Here is a 16479-nt window from a genome sequence, read left to right on the forward strand (position 1 = left end):
TAAAGCACCACAGATGTATTACTGACATCTGATGTCACATACACTAATCATTCCACGTATCCATCTTATCTTCCAAACCAGACTACCATCGCCTTGTGGACAGGGGTTGAATTTAGTTTCTCTTACATCCCTAGTGATTATTAATACAAAACAGAAAGGAATTGGAGAGTACTTATTGAGAGGATACTTAGAATAGGCCTGACAATAGTGAAGACAATCTGCAAATTTACATGAATAACCTATAAACCTGGAAACTATACTTCCTGGGGAATACAAGTCTTGTCAAGTCTAAAACACTGCACCTTGCTATTTTGGGCCCGCATAACACATCTCTGTACTTAGCAGCGGTCCTGTCACGTACAGGTGTGAAGAGGATGCCAGCACTTGGAGCTTTCGGCTGAGAACAGTGCCTATCTAAAATCAGAACAAATCCGAGACTAAATCAGAGTCCCTGATAAGTGGCAATAATCTCCAGGGAAGAGGGCGGGGGGCAGCGGCTGTCTGCCAAGAGTCTGGCTGCAGAAAAGTCTGGCTACACAGTACATATTACACCACTGGAGATAAGCCTTCGGTGAAACACTCCTCCTATGGGAAAGGATATTTCATTTCATCCAGAGGTCCAAGGCCTGCCCCCTTCACATGGCACAACACACATTAATCCAACTAGGATCTCGCTGACTCAGAGCAGCTAAGATGTCATTTCTTACCAGTCAGGAAACACCATTTAAATTACAAGGTGACTAGGATAACACCACCCTCAAGAGAAGATGAATGTTTCCCTGACAATCACTCTCTCGGAGCGGTGGAGCGTCTCCAGCAGCCATTCCTGAAGACTTACTCACTATAACCCCAGGAGGCAGGGAAGGCCTCCGCCCCACTGGGGACAGGTGTCTGGGTAGTAGAACCATTTAGAAGAAAAGGCAAATTCTGCTTAACAAACATCAATTGCAGCTCAGGCTGAGGTGTGTGACAGGCCATATGGCCCTCAACTCTAAGTCCCAGATCCCCAGTGCTCAGAGCTGGGCAGGCTCCACCACTGGTAGAAGGCAGGCATCAGTCCACTGGACGGGGCCATTGAGGAAATGTTCAATGTGTGTGTGGATGGGCAAGATGAGGTGAGAGGACAGCTGCCAGGCAGCCCCTCCCTTCACAACCGGCAGCTCCAGGGAACTGGCGTAGCAAAGAGGGAGCTGCCCAGCCTGCCCCTGCAGAGGGCTCCTGCCCATCAGGTGGTCACTAGTGGGCACTCAACCTTTTCTATCCCTGGAAGAACCAGAGCCTCTGAGCTGATGGCTGGTCAGGATCTACCCAAGGGCCAAGGGAGGAGGGAGGCTGCAGCAGGCCTGGGCACAGTCTTTCAAAACAGATAGTTCAGATGGTCTTAAATAAGGCCCCGGGGACACTGGGAATCCAGAGAATTTGAAGAAATGGGAAAGGAAATCCCACCGAAAACAGCCTTATGGTATACAGGGTTTTACTGAAACCTGATAAATTCTGATAAGTTTAAACAGCAAAAGTTAAGAGACAAAATAAGCTATCTGAAGACACTTTCTGTTCATAAATTTTTTTATATATCATTTGCGTCATGATAGATGACTTTGGATGAATGGACTTGGTGTTTCTGGGTTGTTTTTAGTCACAGACCCACACAATACTACGTCAGGCACGCTCTCTCCAAAAGGAAATGAAGTTGCTCTCCAAAGAAACACCTTTGAGAAGCGTTTACCATTAATCATGACAATAGTGAAACAAAACAATCATAAAAAAGTTAATACCTTGTGATTTTCTTAGAGACTGCTCTATTACATGGAGTCTGCAAATCACTGGTTTAAAAAAAATTTAATAAAATTTATAATTGCTTAACGCAGAAAATTTTGAAAAGCACTGAAATGCACTATGAAAAAACATTCACTTATAATCCCATTACTTAATAATAATTGCTTATGGCTTGAAATATGCTCTTCTAGCATCTTTTCATACTTTTCTTTACATAAATGGTATCAGCCCTAGCTGGAAAGGAGGGAGGGAGTATGAGGGGGGAGAGAGAGAAGTATCGATTGGTTGTCTCCCACACCCCCCTGCACCTGCCCAGAACCAGGCCGGGGATTGAATCCACAAGTCAGGTACATGCCCCTGACTGGGACCCTTTGGTGCTTGGGCCAATGCTCTAACCCAGGGGTGGGCAAACTTTTTGACTGAGGGCCACAATGGGTTCTTAAACTGGACTGGAGGGCCGGAACAAAAGCATGGATGGAGTGTTTGTGTGAACTAATATAAATTCAAAGTAAACATCATTACATAAAAGGGTACGGTCTTTTTTTTTTTTTTTTTTTAGTTTTATTCATTTCAAACGGGCCGGATAGTTTGCCCACGGCTGCTCTAACCACTTACCACACCAGCCAGGGCCTTATACAAGTATTTTTATATACACCGCTGATTTCTAAATATTCCTGGAATGACAATTTCTGGTCTAAGAACATGTGTCCTTTCAAGGCTTGTGATACATGCTGTCAAATTTACTGAGCAGGTTTAAAGCTATGTTTCTTGCCCAGTTACTTTAAGCGTATCACACAGTGGTATGTATCTCCTATATATAGACAATAGTTGCACCCTAGCCGGTTTGGCTCAGTGGATGGAGCATCGGCCTGGGTTCGGTCCCGGGTTCAGTTCCGGTCAAGGGCACGTACCTTGATTGCAGGTTTCTCCCCGGCCCAGGCCCTGGTCGGGGCGTGTGCAGGAGGAACCAATCGATGTGTTTCTCTCACATTGATATTTCTCTCTGTCTTTCCCTCTCTCTAAAAATCAATGGAAAAATATCCTTGGTTGAGGATTAAAAAAAAGAAATTAGTTGCAGGAAAAAAATAACCTTACACAGAGTTAATACACTTTAGATAGGCCAAGTCCTTTTCTTCAGACAAATGAAATGTCCGGAGCTCAAAACACTGGCATTATGCTAAAAAGTTGACGCTACCTGGCTAATTTAGCCAAGTTGGTAGGCACAATGCTAGTGAGAATAATATCTAGGGCTTAGGCCAGTAGTGGCCAGTCAACTCTACAGAAAGGGAAAACCATCACTGGCCAAAGGGTGCCTCACCAACCTTGGCCAACTGTCACACACATTTGTACTCTTGGCCGAAAGGGAAGATTGGGTGATGGAATGCGGATTACTCAGCATAACCCATCTTAATTCCTGGGTATGTGAGCACATGTCCAAATGATAGGTGTGTCATCTTTCTATAATAAACAGGACGTCTGGCTAGGAAACAACAACATATGAGATGATTAAAAGCTCAATAATACTTTAAAAAGTTGTCATAGTTAAGAGAAGCATTTAAATAAACCTATTTGAAAGGTGTGCTCTATCAAACAGTTTGGATCTAAAACACAGTCATGGTAACAGAGTCTGTCAGCATTTCAGCTAGGGTTCCTTTGAACTTCAAGCCCTCTTGATGCTAAGTAAGAGGTTTGGATTTTTCATAAAGACTGTATGCTCAGCCTGTTTGGCTCAGTGGATTGAGCGTTGGCCTGCAGACTGAAGGGTCCCGGGTTCGATTCCGGTCAAGGGCATGTATCTTGGTTGCAGGATCCTTCCCAGGCAAGAGCCCAGGTCAGGGCATGTGCAGGAGGCAACCGATCAATGTGTTTCTCTCACATTGCTATTTCTCTCCTTCCCTCTCTCGTATGGTCTGATGCCATTTTCATTAATAGTTGAAAATTAAATTAGCTTATTAGAATAGTAATGATTACTTCAACTGGTCAAGAGAAGGAAGGGACTATTCTCAAGAAGGAAATGAGACTAAGAAGAGGTGCTGAGGTAGGAGGTCAGTGAAGTATGCTGGCTGCCAGGGAAGCAGCCACGCTGGAGGGTCCTGCCACCACTGAAGAGCCTGGTTTGATGCAAAGGGGCGTGGCCTGCTCAAAGGCAGCAGTCTAACCCTAAAAGCCCCATGCACTGAAGGCTTCTTTTTGTGCCAAAATGCATTTACCGAAAACCAGCCACTGCCAATTCTATCGATCTTCATTAAATTGCAAAAGCACACGATTCTTGTAACAACTCGTATATAGAAAGAAGCATATATAAAGCCAAAGTTCCCCTTTGAGTCTCTTTTTCCCTCTTCCACAACCAAATCCCACTTCCCAGAGGTAAACACTACTGTGTTTACTTTTTTCAGTCTTTGGATGGGTATTTTCTTGCCTCTTGAAATTGACAGAAATAGAAATTCATTTGTGTTTTCCTAACTGAATGGCCCTGGCTCCTTAATTACTTGGTAGTCTGCCTCGAGCCCATCTGGAACTGCTGCCATCCAAAATGACCTCCCTTTACCGAAGATGGATCACTCCTTTCCCTGGCCCGCAGATCTCCTGGACGCAGAAGCCCATCTGAGCAAAGTCACAGATGAAAGTGACGCCTCTGATAGTGGAGGAAGTAAGTGCAGGCCCTGTGAGCTTTATTCACAAGCAAGAGCTCAGCAGCATTTCCATTTCAAATTAAGATCACTTCCCAGACTGGCCTCCCCAGCTGGAGGACCAAGCGCCCCCACAACACACACAAACACACCAAGTCTGTGCTCTCCTCGTCAACTGCTCCCGCCCTGCCAGCCTTTCAGATAACCAGGTCAGCTGAATACATGGAGACAAAGGGGCATTTCATATACTCCTATTTTGGCAGTCGAAATAACACTGCGAGTGCCAGGTCTTCACACGACAAACAATCTCTCTGTGCATGTCAGACACATGAGAGGGCTGCCAGGAGATGAGGGCTGCTGCTGAACTGAAGGTCCAAGATGGACTGAAGTCACAATAAATGCTTGAAAGCATTATGTTTTTATTTTACACTTTAGTAATAAAAAGTAAAGGTCGCTGTCTCTTATTAAGCAGGCACTGTGTAAACTTTCTTTCATTTGATCCTCACAACCACCATGTAAACCAGTTATTTCCAGGATTGCAGGGGAGGGACTCAGCACTCAGGGGCCCCACAACTCGCCCGAGGCCACACAGCCAAGAGGTGGAGGACTGGGATCTGAACTCAGGTCTGTCTTCTAGAGGCCAGACTGCCTCACTTTCCCAAGTTGGGATCAGAAGTCCCTATGGCTTCCAGGACTCCAGGGGGCTACCTTCTGGAGCTGGAAGAGAATCCAGCTTCGTCCTCTCTGCCTGTTCAGCCGTTTCCACCTCAGCAGCTCACAGAGGAAGTTGAGAAGACTTCACTCACCTTCATGTTTGCTTTATGTTAGATGATGCAAATTTAAAAAGGACTGACCTTCCTGAGGTTGAAATGTGAAAGGAAAAATTATTATCTGTAAGGTGGCAATAATAAATATATAATTAGACAGTGCAACACTGCATTTCGCCTGGCTTTGCAACATCTCAGACAATAAAACAAGCCCTTGTCTACAGGGCTAATTACAGATGACTAAATTATTTTTATTAAAGCCCTCTGGAATACTAAACATGAGGGATGAAGCAACATGGTATTGCAGAATAGATCTGGTCTGGAAATCTGGGTTCCAATCCTGACTCAGCCACTAACAGCCACCAATGTTTATGTGCATGGCACACACAGTTGACAGCGTTTTCACATGCTTGCTACATTAGTGGGTGGCCTTGGGCAAGTCACTGAACTTTTGGTGTCTTGTGTCAAAGTCTGGACAGGAGGACACTGAACTATACCATTTGAAGTCTCCTCCACTTCTAACATCCTGAGGAGGAGTGCATGCGTCTCAGGATCTGTAAACAAATCGGGGCAGAGGCATTCTGGTTTACGGAAATCATATTCTCTGTTCAGCTTCTGAGAGATGTGGTTTGGCTAAATTCAGGTATAACTCATAAGACATCTGCTTCCAGGTGGCTCACTAAGCTTCTGGAGGGTACCATATGACGGCCTTGGGTTGTCGTCTCACATAGGAACTTTCCTGTGTTCAGTAGCCAACTACAATGCCTAAGTCCAGCCAATCATCTCAGATACATGGCTTGGGGGAAGGGTTTGAGGAAATCCCTCCTCACAATGCATGCACTCTCAGGATGCTAACCAAGTGATGGCATCATCACGCACCCAGGAATATTACAAATATCATTCTTGCTTAGTCCTGAGACACACAAATCCCTCCCTAAAGTCTTGCCATTTACTGGCTGTTTTCATGTTCCTGAAATTAGGATGTACCTTAGAACAACATGTACAGGGCGTCCCAAAAAATGTACACACACTCTAACAGTTGATAGCTCAGTTTTGAAAATGAAACGTATTTTAGTAAACACTGCCTTTATAATTATTCAAAATGTGTGTATACATTCTGTATATTTTGATCTGGTAGTGTTAAATTGTTTTACCTAAAAGGTGTTGGTAAAAAAAATAAAATAAAAAATGTTGGTAAATTGTTATTATCTCTTAGAATCAAGAAAATATAGTGCTACAAAACCACAACAGATTTACACAGATTTAGGTTTAACTTGGTTCAAATAATGTCCCTCTCCCTGATCTTAACAATTACATTCAGTAACAACTGGATTGGCAATGTGTAAGAGACAAGTTATTAGCCCTGTTTCCCAACAGTAGCAGTTTAAAAGGCAATCCATCGTTATCTCATAAAACACTGGTATGGATTTCAAAGGGAAATATAACCCATATAAAAACTCCTGTGATGCTCTGAAAATGTACTATCCCACAGCAAATTGGAAAGGGAACATTTTACTCACACCCTCCTGATCTATCTAGCCTTGGCACATTTTCTTGCTTCTTAATTCACAACCCTCCACCCCAGTAATATTGCTGATTCCCAAAATACACTCAGCCCAGGAGGAGCAGCTCTCCAGCACAGCTGTCTGCTCCTGCCCTGCCCGGGTATTTCCGTGAACTATGTGACACAGAGAGGACCACACAGAAGGAATGTGCCTCTCAGGCCCCACAGTTCCCATCGCCCCACAGGCAGGTGCATCCCGCCAAACCCCCGACTGGCATTTCAAACAGAAGAAACTGCGCTGCTGCATGGGGGCTGTAGTTTTCCCGAACTCCATCTCCATGTTCAAAAGTAGGGCGACAGCCGTCTTTGCTTCTGTAAACTAATCTGATGGGCATGGGGGTGGGGAGTGGCCCTGAAGAGGCTGCCAATAGGCCATGATTGAGCAAAGTCAAAGAGCAAAATCATTTGTCACTATTTGCAATCCCAGAAAGTCCACACGAGTGGGTCCTTCAGCATGATTTTTAGGAGTGAACCATCTACTTTTTTTTTTTTTTTTTTTTTTTTTTTGCAGCCTGGAGTAAAAAGGCTCACAAAGCCTCAGGTACAGTTTAACTGGCTGATATTTATATATTTTTTCTAAAAGTGCACTGAAATCTAGAAGCCAGAAAAAAAAAAAAAAGAATCAAAGGAACTTGGCAATGAGGTGCACACTCAGTAGTTAGGAGCCCTCGAGTTGAGGCACGTTTGTTAAGAAACAATTTCTAGCTGTGGGCAACAACTCAGACTTCGGCTGGAAAAGGAAAAACAGTTCGGGATCTTCCTCTATCCCAAGGCCAGGGAATGCAAGGTGGGCAGGTGGATGGGTAGCAAACACAAACACAGCCCAGGGAATGGTCCGAAGTGCTAGAACCCCTATCAGGTGACAGCCCCCATAAAGACGCACAGCTGCAGGAGGCCAAGGGGTACAGGCTTCAGACCTACACCACGGAGAAACCTCAGTTCCTCTCCAGTCTGCACATTATGTTAAAACTATTGCCCAACTGGTTACCACATGGAATTCACAGGCATTACAAGATCAAGTCTGTCACAACCCCTCAACATCCACACAGTAAGCACTTGCTACGGATGATACCAGGCCTGTTTCCAAACCTCACAATATGCCAGGATTGTACTACAAAAAAAAATAAAAATAAAATTGGGGGGGGGGGCTTTTAAAGAGTCCTGCGAGATGCTTATTCACAACAACACATCGGACCCGCAGGAACTTCAGCTCCCACTCGCAATCCCCCCCCCCACCCCCACTCCCGCTAGTCCCTCTGCACCCGCGAAGGCCACCCTCGGAGGCCACCGCGCACCGGCGGGTGTTCACTCCACAGAAGCTGATGGCGAAGGGGCAGAACCCTTCTCCGCAACATCTACTCCGAAAGCCCCACGAGCGCCCAGCAGCCAGTCAGAACTGTCCGCCCCGCTTCCCACACCGGCCAGGGCAGGAGCGTGTGGGTAGGAAACCGGAGGGAGGCCCCACGGCTTGGGCAGGCAAACTGCCCCTCCTCCCCCAAGGGCCCCCTCGCGCTCTCCTGGTCACTCTCTTTCTGGCACAGCCCTGGGGCAACCAGACAGGCCGGCGGTGTCGGGCCCGGGGGGAGGGAGGAGAAGGAACGCGCGCGGACGGAAGGCAGTTTTCGGGGGGAATCAGTGCGGTAGCGCCGCATCCACTGGGCAAGGACCCCCAGGTGGTCTGGAGGGAGGGGAGGGGGAGTGGCTCGCCAAGGCCTGACTGCTGCGGCCGCAGGGAGCCCCGGCGAGCAGCACGGAGGGAGGGAGGGAGGGAGGGAGGCGGGCGGGGGGTGGACGCTGTTGGGGTGCGGGTGGAGAGGCGAGGGGGGCGGCCCGGTTCCCCTCCCCCAGCCCGGGCCCGGGCCTCCCGCTGACTCAGCCCCACGGCGTCCGTTGCCTCGGCCGGGACTCACAGTGCGCGAGGCGGCTCCGGAGGAGGCGGCGGGGGAGGGGACGGCGGCGGGGGCGCTGCGGAGAGGCTGCGGCTCCGGCCGGCGGCTCCCGGGCGGAGGGTCCTAGCAGAGGCCGCCGAGGTCTCCGGCGTCAACGCACAGAGACTGCGGGGGGAAGAGAGCACTGCGCAGGCGCGATGCGGCCAACGCTGTCACTCCGGGCGGGGCGGGGCCGGGGCACCCGCCGTCTCCTAGGCAACCGGGTGGTGCGAGAAGGACAGCCCCTGCTTCCACCTTGTCTTAGCAACGGCGGCGACGGCGGCGCGAGGTGGGGGGCGGCGAGAACAGTCCCTCCAAATTGCCATAGCAACAAGGAGACGACCCAGCCTCGTAAATTTACCGCGGTACCGAGGGAACGCTCTCACCTCGTCACCATAGCAACCGGAAACAGCCCCTTCCTTTTCCCTTAGCAACAGGGTAACAATTCCTCCACGCAGTGTGTCTAATCACAGAAGGAACAACCATTTACACCTGATTCCATAGCAGCCAGATGACGGTTTCTGACGTGTCTCACAGCTACTGCACAGCAAAAAGTGGAGAGTTTTTCTTCTCTTTCAACAACGCGAGAGCGAAAGCGAGGTTTTTAATCTCCACTCTTGGTTTATGGCTTTCTATCACAGCCTCTTACTCCAAACCCCAAATTCGATTTTCCTCTACCTGCATTAAACATTCCTTATCGTGTCCTACCAGAAAGTCTATACCTTTACTCCTAAATCGACCTAAGAAAATCATCTATACACAATATATTACTTGAACTTTTATTAACCTTACTGTTCTCTCCCAATGCATTTGTAAACAATTCTTGCTTTTCCATCTTGCCCACTAGCTGGTTCAGCTTTTACCCCCTCATAACTAGCTCCCTCCTTGATATGTTCATTGGTGTTCCTGAATCCCCTTTTCCAAGTCTGCTCTTATGGATCTCTCCAGTTCTAGAGCCCGCCTCTTCCTGTCCATGCCTACTGATAGTATTGTCCTGCAGTGCCCTGCCCAGGGCTCCACTCTGTTCACCCCCTTTCTGGTTCTTTGTGCAGATGACTTCTGGCTCTCCCATCCTCAGCCCTGACTTGCAGGGATGTCTTGAGGTTACCTCTGTACCCACATTCTATAGTATTTGTCCTTGGTTTACATGTCTGTCTCCCCAACAGACTCTGTGCCCCTTGTGGGCAGGAATTCTGCCTTATCAGCTCCTTCAGCATCTAGGCACAGAATGGAACATATTGTGGAGTTCCCCAATAAGTGTTTATGTAATTAAATCAAGTGAGGACAAAGATTTTCTTCAAAGATTCTTCAAAGAATTTTTTTGGCCTCAAAGAAATGGGTGAAGGGGGTCAAAAGGTTAAAAAAAAAGTTTCCCATTCTTCCTCACTTTCTCTGACCTAACTAGCCCAGAGTCTCAATAAACATTTTCTTTATGATCTTTACCTGTATTTAATCTTTTAATACTACTACTACTACTACTACTACTACTACTACTACTACTACTACTATAACTCACTCCCTTAGCCCTCCATCTTAATGCTAAAACTCTAGTCATCGAATTTGAGACTCAAATTAATTTCCTGAATCCTCTCCTCTAACTAGTCTCCCAAATGTTTCTACTAAGTAAATGTCCTCACTGGGTACTGACCTCCTCCATGAATCCTGCCACCCTCTATAATCAGTAAGCTGTTTGCACCTCACCATTCTATCATCTCTAACCCAGCCCTTTTGACATCACGTCTGCCAGACACTATTGGTTGAGAAAAATTGCAAAAGTCTACCCAATATCAAGGGGAGGGAACATAGACGCTACCTTTCAATGAGAGGAATGTCCAAGTCACATAATAAGAGCATGTGGCTGGGAGATATTGTCGACATTGTCTTTGGAAAATACGATCTGCCACACGCTACCCTCTGATGACACTGGTTCACACCCCACTCAATGCAGCATACACTCACCCCTCCCCTCAAGGCCCCAAGTCATCCCATCATAGCACCACCTTGAAGTCCAGGATCTCACATCTAACTCAGGTCCCCGGGTGGATAGGGCTCCTCAGGTCCAGTTCCTTGGGTATAACTCCTTGAGTACCAGTCCTCTTGACGTGAAAACCTGTGGCGTAGAGAGACACAGCATTCACCCCACACGCACCTAGCATACGCTAGTGGCACAGACATAGGATAACTGCTACAGACGTCGTCATTTCAGAAGGGAGACAAACAGAAGGCACACACAGCCGTTACTGTTTTGCAGCAATTCTAAAATCCAGCCAGGCACACTTTGCTGCCAGGTCCTAGTTCAGAGCTTGGACTCACGGCCGTTCATTTATTTCAGTGTTGACATGGGTTTTCTCCCCAGTTGGCTATAATCCTTCTCTATGATGATTTGTTTTGAGGCTCAGTTTGTCACAGGTTTGGCCGGTGAAAGAAACGTCAAGCTCCCGTGTCCTTTGGATTTGTCTCCGTCATTCTCGGAACGTTTCCTTGCTTCCTAGCACAAGATGTTGCAGGCTCATCTTGGCCCTTCCTTGCCCCAGCCCTGGAAGTGGCCATTCACCAGGGAGCCATGGGGCCTCCTGATTTTTTAAAAAAATAGATTTTTATTGATTTTTTACAGAGAGGAAGGGAGAAGGACAGAGTTAGAAACATCAATGAGAGAGAGACATTGATCAGCTGCCTCCTGCACACCCCCCACTGGGGATGTGCCCACAACTAAGGTACATGCCCTTGACCGGAATCAAACCTGGGACCCTTCAGTCCGCAGGCCGGCGTTCTATCCACTGAGCCAAACCGGTTAGGGCGCTCCTGAGTTTTTGACATTCTTTCTTTCGTTCTCCCTTGCTCCCTAAACCTGCCCTTAAACAATGAAGATGTCCAGAGTTCCCATCTCATTTTATTCTCTACTCCCTCGTTACCTCTCGCCATCATACGTCAGCCACAAAGAGCAAACACTTGCAGTTGGCCAAGCAAGCAGTTCTGTTTCGCCGCTGAGCCTGCCTGATGGGGTTCGCCCTGCTTGGAGTCTCTCCTTTCCCTTCATTGAGCAAACTCCTACTCCTCCAAGACCAGCTTTAGTGTCGTCTCCTCTGTGACATCGTCTCGGACCTCCCCCACAGAGTTGACACCTTCTCGTTGGTACCAGGTATCTTCCTTTCCTTACCACCATCTCCCACCGTCTCGTGTCACCATGTTGTTCACATCTCTGTCCACTAGAGGTCCTCACACTCAAAGTATATCTTATTTACCTTTGTATTCTCAGCACCTCACGTGGGACGAAGAACAGCCAGGCAAGTTAAAGACAATCTGCCCTTTCTGCACTTTCCCCCGGGTCACTGGTGAAGCCAGGTGGTAGAGGGAGTATAAGAAAGTGGGTGAACTCTGGCTGGTGGGGGTTCGATTTTAGATTGGGACAGGCAGGGCGGTCCTGCCTGGGTGTGAGGTGGAGGCAGGGAGGAGCAGTGATGCCGGTAATTGCTACCAACAGTGTTCATTATTCATTTGAAAGCAGCTGAAAGTGGAACAGGGCACTCAAATAGGACTGATTCGTACATAGAGGAAACCCTTGACATGGTTTTAAAGTTTTCAAGGACTCGTGTAGGCAATACGTAATTTTGCCGAGGAATGAATTTTAATCACACAAACTTGCAGATGAGTCCTTATCTAGAGCGTGAACCCAACCCTCCGCCCTGCGGCAGCCACACTAGCACTGGGTCCAGTACTTCCTGGCCATGTGACCTTGGGCCTTGGTTTTTCTCATGTGCTGTGATGGTTAAATGAGATAATATATGAAACATGCCTAGCAGTGCACGATACACAGCAAATACCCAATAAATGGCAACTATCCATAATAACAGAAACTCCCATTAGGGTCAAGAGGACCCTTCTCAGTTATACCCTGTTACATTATATAGGAGCAAATATGCCACTTTAGAATCACAAAGGTCTTAAGACAACTCTCCTTTGAAAATTTATGACCTACTGTGTCCAGAATGAACAGCAACTCTAGACCAGTGGCTTAGATGGCAAGACATTACCCTACTTGTTGTGGGAAACACACACCACGACAATGAGGTGGGTGGGAAAGGCTTGGATTAACTTGGATGGGTTAGAGGCAGCCTCAGGTCCGAGGACTCTTCCAGCTTTTGCATCCCTATCAGTTATTCCTATTGCCATCTAACACAGGCCTGGCAGATATCCCAGCAGCATACATTAAATGGAAGGTGGAAAACTCATACAAGTAAACTAAACTAGAGTTTCCAGATCAATACAAGATGCTGAGTTAAATTTCAGATAATCAGCAAATAATTTTTAGTGTAAGTACGACATAGACACTATTTAAGACATAGTGACACTAAAAATACTAAAAAATCATTTGTTATCTGAAGTTCAAGTTTAATAGAGCATCCTGTATTTTTATTTGCTAAATTTGACAACCTTAACCTCCTAACCCCTGAGACTGACCTCTCATAAGGGACAACTTCCCCAGGGGTTCTCCTGGGAGAAGAAAGGCTGCTACAGCCCCTCATTCACGCTCCAGGCTGACCTGACCCTGAGCTGCTCTGGGGGCTGGGGTTGAAGCCATGGTAACCTGGACATATCTGTCTTGCTTGGGCCTTACCTGTTCACCTCATTTAATCAGCTTCCCATCTTTAAACCAAGGAAGTAGCCACTGATGTGCCTACAGCGCCACCTGGAGGCTCTTATGGGTAGTGCTCTGGTCAGGGGCCATCTCAGGGACCCAGGATTCTGGGGAGCAAAGAAAAGCCAAACAAGGAAGAGACAGAGTAGGAGAGGAGGCAGGGACGACACACCTCCCCGGAACGTTCCGTTTACAGCTGCGGTTCTGGCCACCTGGGACCTGAAGGCACTCGCTCTGCAAAGGCCGTCATTGCTCAGGGCTTCCCTTTCCCAAGATCCTCTGCGTCTCCAGCTGTTCCTTGCAGGTCCCAGGCCTTGCAGGTGGCTGCCCCATTTTGCATTCCCACCAGCAGTGCCTGGGGGTCCTTGCTAACACTCCTTCTTATCTGTCTTTTCCATGATAACTATCCTCGTGGGTGCGAAGTGAAATCTCATTGTGGTTCTGATTTGTATCTTCCTACAGACGAATGGTGTTGAGCTTCTTTCATGGACTCATTGGCTATTTGTATATCTTCTTTGGAGAAAAGTCTATTCAGATCTTTTGCCCATTTTTTTAAAAAATATATTTTATTGATTTTTTACAGAGAGGAAGGGAGAGGGATAGAGAGTTAGAAACATCGACGAGAGAGAAACATCAATCAGCTGCCTCCTGCACATCTCCCACTGGGGATGTGCCCGCAACCCAGGTACATGCCCTTGACCGGAATCGAACCTGGGACCTCCCAATCCGCAGGCTGACGCTCCATCCACTGAGCCAAACCGGTTTCGGCTCTTTTGCCCATTTTTAAGGGAGTTATTTATCTTTTTATTATTGAGTCATAAAAGTGGTTTATATATTCCAGATACAAATCCCTTATTAGACCTATAATTTGCAATTTCCCCCCCATTTTGTGGGTTGTCACTTTCTTTTCTTTTTTTTTTAAATATATTTTATTGATTTTTTACGGAGAAGAAGGGAGAGGGATAGTTAGAAACATTGATGAGAGAGATCGATCAGCTGCCTCCTGCACGCCCCCCACTGGGGATGTGCCCGCAACCAGGATACATGCCCTTGACCGGAATCGAACCCGGGACCCTTGAGTCCGCAGGCCGACGCTCTATCCACTGAGCCAAACCGGTTCGGCCACTTCACTTTCTTGATAGTGTCCTTTGAAGCACAAAATGTTTTAAATTTTGATGAAGTCAAATTGATCTACTTTGTTGTTGTTGCTCATGCTTTTTCTGTTGTATCTATGAATTCGTTGCCAAATCCAAGGTTATGAAGATTGACCGCTATGTTTTTTTCCTAAGAGTTTTATAGTGTTAGCTCTCACAGGTAAGTCTTTGCTCCATTTTGAGTTAATTTTTATATATGGTATGAGGTAAAGTTCCAATTTCATTCTTTTGCATGGAGCTATCTAGTTGTCCAAACAGCATTTGTTGAAAACATTCTTTTTACCCATTAAATCATCGTGGCATCTTGGTAAAAAATTAAGTTGACCATAGATACTTCATTTTTTTTTTTAAATCGACTTTCAATTCTATTCAATTGATCTGTATGTCTACCCTTAAGCCAGTACTACGTAGCACTGTCTTGATTACTGTTGCTTCATAGCAGCTTTTAAAATCAGCAAGTGTGACCCCTCAACTTTACCTGCCTCTCTCTAATCTCGGGGACAGTGGTTCACCCTGTGTCCTCCCTCCTCTCTTATGGATCCAAGATCATTGTTGATTTTTCAGTCTGTTCAGTTTTTTGCTTGTTGTTAGGATAGAGTAGAGACTTCCAAACTCCTTACATGCAGAATGGGAAATATATATTGATTGATTTCAGAGAGGAAGGGAGAGGGAGAGAGAGAGAAACATCAATGATGAGAGATAATCATTGATTGGCTGCCTCCTGCACGCCCCACACTGGGGATTGAGCCCTTGACCCAGGCATGTGCCCTGACCAGGAATGGAACCGTGACCTCCTGGTTCATAGGTCAACGCTCAACCACTGAGCCATTGAGGCTGGGCTGCTTTTATGGATCTTTGTGATTTTTTAATCCCTTGCCTCATTTTAAAAGGCCTTTCCTCCTTTATAGTATCCCAAGTAGATACTATAAAAGGATACAGTGGTTGTTCTGTGTTGTCCAATGTTCAGATTTTCCCAAATGCAGATTATTATAATTGGCCAGGCCTTATTTCACTGTCTGTGGTCTTTTATTTCTCCATGACTACATGCATACAAAGGCATCCAGTGTCTTCCTGGGTACCTTTATTTTTCTTCTTAAACCGCCCAAAACCTGCCAAATGTGTGGTCATGTCGTTTTTCATCCGAGCACAATGGATCTTTGGCAGTTAATAAAATTCTGTGTGCCCCCACGTTATGGGAAAAGAGGGAACACAGACACTTTGGCCCAGTACCATCCCAGGGACTCGGCATCCTGCAAACCATGTCGTGGCGTCTCCGCCTGGCTCAGACACCGCATGGGAGCTGTGCACACAGCTCATACCCTTCTAACCAAGTGCTGTGCCCTGGCTGTGGGGCGCCAGGCATTGCTTTTGGTCCCAGGCTGCCTTACTTGCAGGAGGGTTGCTGATTTGGTGAGCGCCGGGCAAATTCCCCTGCCGCCAACCATTTCCCCACGGGACCTAAAACCCCCTCATTACGGTTTTGTCTTTGGGGGCTCAGAAATAAGTACACGTGACTCCTTAGTACTGGAAGCGACAATTTCACGCACTCTGTAGTGGGAAACTGAGCGGATCATTCCTCCGCTGACACCCGGAGAGAAGGCAGAGGAGTCCTGATGCAGGTGATGGGGTTTGTGGGGACAGTGGGCCAATCCAAGGTGAGGTTCTGAAGGTCCTCAGACATACTGGCCTCGGGGCAACCTTTTGTCGTGTGATTGTTACGAGGCCATAGTCCCATCAGCTAAGGGTTCCACTGTGTGAAGAGGGTTTCCAAAATGGTAGCCAAGAGAACAGGTGACGAAGGGGAGGTAGGAAAGCCCATCCCCGTCTTTTACATCTAACTAGAGGCCTGGTGCACAAAATTTGTGCACTCGGGGGAGAAGGGGCAGTCCCCAGTCTGGCCTGTGCCCTCTCACAGTGTGGGAACCCCATGATCCATCACCCCAAAGAGGTAAGCCCCGCCCACCCACTGGGGCTCCTCGATGGATTGCCCCAAAGAGGTAGGCCAGAGCTGGGGCACGTGGAGC

General features: G+C 47.2%; 1 protein-coding gene across 3 annotated transcripts in view; it reads right to left on the reverse strand.

Moving 5' to 3' along the window:
- MAPRE3 (microtubule associated protein RP/EB family member 3) overlaps positions 1-8808 on the reverse strand; it is a 41785-nt gene extending 32977 nt beyond the window's left edge. Inside the window, exon 1 of one of the 3 annotated variants that reach the window (XM_059660354.1) lies at positions 8648-8808. The gene's annotated coding sequence lies outside the window, so the exon portion shown is untranslated. The remainder of the gene's footprint in view (positions 1-8647) is intronic. The other 2 variants (XM_059660353.1, XM_059660352.1) reach the window with 2 other exon arrangements.
- Between the last annotated feature and the right edge of the window lie 7671 nt (positions 8809-16479).

Source organism: Myotis daubentonii, chromosome 12 (assembly GCF_963259705.1).
Source record: "Myotis daubentonii chromosome 12, mMyoDau2.1, whole genome shotgun sequence".
NCBI lineage: Eukaryota > Metazoa > Chordata > Mammalia > Chiroptera > Vespertilionidae > Myotis > Myotis daubentonii.